This window comes from Rhagoletis pomonella, unplaced genomic scaffold (assembly GCF_013731165.1).
Source record: "Rhagoletis pomonella isolate Grant_MI unplaced genomic scaffold, Rhpom_1.0 Rhpom_scaffold_00001, whole genome shotgun sequence".
Classification (NCBI taxonomy): domain Eukaryota; kingdom Metazoa; phylum Arthropoda; class Insecta; order Diptera; family Tephritidae; genus Rhagoletis; species Rhagoletis pomonella.
The window spans coordinates 54,925,385-54,928,976 of NW_023458555.1; positions in this window are offsets into that span (position 1 = coordinate 54,925,385).

Genomic DNA, 3,592 nt, shown 5'->3' on the forward strand with positions numbered 1-3,592 from the left:
CATTAAATATGTAGAGAAGGGTCATTCACTAAGCAAATTCACAACACTAATCAATATCTTAAAAATGGCGTTCTCCATTTTTTGGATATCTCCTTTAGTTTCCAAAATATTGAGTAAAAAATGTGTAGTTAATTTAGTAGAAATTTTGATCTCATTTCGTCGTATTTCATACAAAGTGGTTGCCAAATTGTGGACAAATGACGCTTACGACAAAATTTTACTAAAGAAAATCCGGCTGAGATTTCCATTACGGAACCAATTGCTATTCCGTGCAATGTATACTGAATTTTTTTATGAAACTCGGTGGGGATACGAATGGAGGTCTCCTTCAGCTATATTTCTCACTTTCACAATGTTTTTGCTAATAGTGCTTAAGTTATTTGTTGTTAAAATATCCCGCCTGCTATCACTACATTTTATTATAACCCCGCACCTATCACTTTTTTACACAAATATATTATCCTTAAAAGGTTCGCATGCGTTTGTAATACTTTAATATACAATTCTTAATTAATTAATTAAGTAAAACGCGTTTATAAATGTCTTCACAGACGTTTTCACATTTCACAAACAAGCAGAAATAACAATGGTCGACAGTAACACAAAATGTATGCTACCATACGTTAAAAAAATACACCACAAATAAGTGCGCATAATTAGGGGGTATAGGTGTATAAAGCGAAGCGCACATTGGATCAGCAAACCATGATTTTTCGTTGAATCCTAATCACATTCTTCATATATTTCCTTAGTAAGAATTCAATATACAGAGCTTCTTATAAAAACGTTATATTGAATTATGCTCAGTGTTTATATACTACTGCAAATGACGAAAATTCAGGCTATCCAAAAAAAACTAATTCACTTCTATCTATATATCTACGTATTTATCTACCTAGTATTTATGGAGTTTGGCGTGTTTGCGGTGACTAATGAAATTCGGGATATAGAAAAATTTCAAAGATACAAAACGAAATGGACCTTCAAAGAAAAAGTGTAAGAATATGTACATGTGTACACGAGTACATATGTAAATATAATATATATATTTCAATTTCTCTATTTACTATGCCCGCACTGTATGTAATATTCCAACCTATGTCTTGCTCTCATGTGTTTCACACATATGCCCGTGCCTAACCATGGGTGCATTTAACTATGTATGTATAGATGAATGTACATTTGTACATATAACTTAGGTATTAGCACTTACCATTCTCGCATGTGATGTAGGCGCCTGCATACAGGTGATGGAGAGGCTGGAATCAAAAAGTTATGGAAATGCAAAGAAACAAGAACAACTAGCAAGAGTTTGGCTGCATACTAGAGTGGGAGCATTCATAGGTGGGTAAATGTCATGATTGTGCTGTAGCGTTCTTTCACTCCAGGACGGTCACTAGCATACATCACTACGCCATTTACCCTCCAACCACCAACGAGGTGAAATCGCAACAAAATTTAAAACTAATTGGTGAGATTAAACGTTCTAATATTTGCAAAAAAAAATTTAAAAAAATCGTAGAACAAAAATTTTAGCACAATGATAACTACCACCTAATTGCTGTGGCCTTGGGAAAAGTGGGAACCGGCCCTATTTTAGTGGTGCTGGACCCAAGCGTAGTATAAATTAGTTTTAGGCTGAAACCAAAGATACATAAGTAACAAAAAACTTAACGTGAACCTTTAAGGTAAAAAAGTGCGCAAAATTAATTTTGAGGTTATGGTGTAACGTAACGTGGTGTACGATGAATGCACTGGCAGTCCATTGTGAGCGACAGAGCGCCGTGACATGAGCGCCTGGAAGCGTTCTGATACTCCGCGCGTGGAGTCCGGCGCTCTGGAATGTATGTATGTATGTATGTTTTATTAAATGTGTGCCAGACTCCTCTCAGCTATGTATTGCAATTGGTCTCCTTGTTTCATTCCTTGTGTATTCCCGGTCGTTCACCTCACATATGCACTTGTCGCCGTTCCAGCTGCCTTGGGGGTAGAAAGGCTTAACACCAAAATTTTGTTTTCCAACACTCTTGTGTCTTCTGGTGCTCGACAACCTGTAATAATTTTGTGTTGCTGAGCCTTTTTTTTGTGCATATCATCTTGGTATCGACGTTGTTGTGTGATCACCTTTTTTTTCCTTTTTTTTTACCATCATACTTGTTAGGCTGTGTGCGTATATTATAACATGTCAATTGTTTGGTTATAAAGGGTGAACACACCAAAACTGCGACACTTTGGGAAGCTTATAACTTACCCAAAACGAATTCAATATTTTGAAATTCAAATACAAGCTGACCATGACCTTAGTTGGACGTAGAAGAAATTTTATTTGAATTTGATTCCTAGTTGAGTTAAAAATGGCAACCGAGTTGGAAACGAGACAAACCATTTTGCACGAGTTTATAAATGATCCGGCCTTAAGTACACGTAAAATTGCTAAAAAATTAAAGATTGCACTATTCGACAGTTTGCAGGGTTTTAATCGGTACAAATAAGGCCTGGCAGTTACGAGAAAACCAGGGAGCGGGGCTAGCATGGTCAAAGTGATAAAAACAGTGCTCGGAAGGTCCTCAGTGAGTTTTCGGGAGATCCGAAGATTTTGTCGCGTTATGTTGCAAAATCCATACGGAGATCGCAGTTCTTCGTTCAAAAGGTAAAGCGGAAAGCTTCATTAAGATGTTCTACAGCTCAAACAGCGCCAGACCGAGGCGCAAAGTAGAATGTTACAGCGAAATCCTGCATTTGGAAGTTGTATGAATTCTAAATTAAAAAATACAACTGCATTGTTATGGACTACGAAACCTACTGCTATAAAAATTCAAAATATATTGCAGGTCAAGATTTTTATACTGCTGCAAGTCGTCAAGATGACCCTGAAGGTTGTAAAGGCGTCTTCTGTCATTTATCAACAGATAAGGAGTAGGCCACCGTTCTAGGCGGACATGGCAACCTGCCACTATGCCAAGGACACATTGCCGTGGTATAATGCAAATAACATCAATTTTGTACCTCACGACTGCAATCCACCCAATAGCCCAGAGCCACGTCCTATTGGGGAATATTGGTCAATTGTCAAAGGAATCTTGAAGAAAACAGGTGAAACAGTCAAAAATATTGAAGAGTGCAAAACAAAGTAGTTGTGCGCATCGCGTGAAGTCGATGATGCAGTCGTGCAGAACATGATGCCGCGTGTGCGATGAAAATACCGATCACTTGCATATGGAGCAAATAATAACTAATATTTTAACATTTTAATAACATCCAAACTTCCAACTTATATAATACAAAAAAAAAATGCAAAGCCTTCTAGTTTGTTTCTGGTAGATGCTTTCCATTTCCAGACAACTGGTCAGGTACGAGCATGATTTTTAATTTCGACCAAACTCAAATACATTGTTTGTTGGTCCAAATAATGAGACACGTATTTTTTCTTTTGGCTCGGAAAAATTTTTCGGCCGAATTAAGCGCGATTTTGTTTTTCAAGGCAAAAATCGATTATTCGAATTGACAGTGAGAATTTTTTTTTTAAATGCCCATAACTTTGTCAAAATTTAATAGATTCCAACAATGTTTTTACTCAAATGTCAGTAATTCT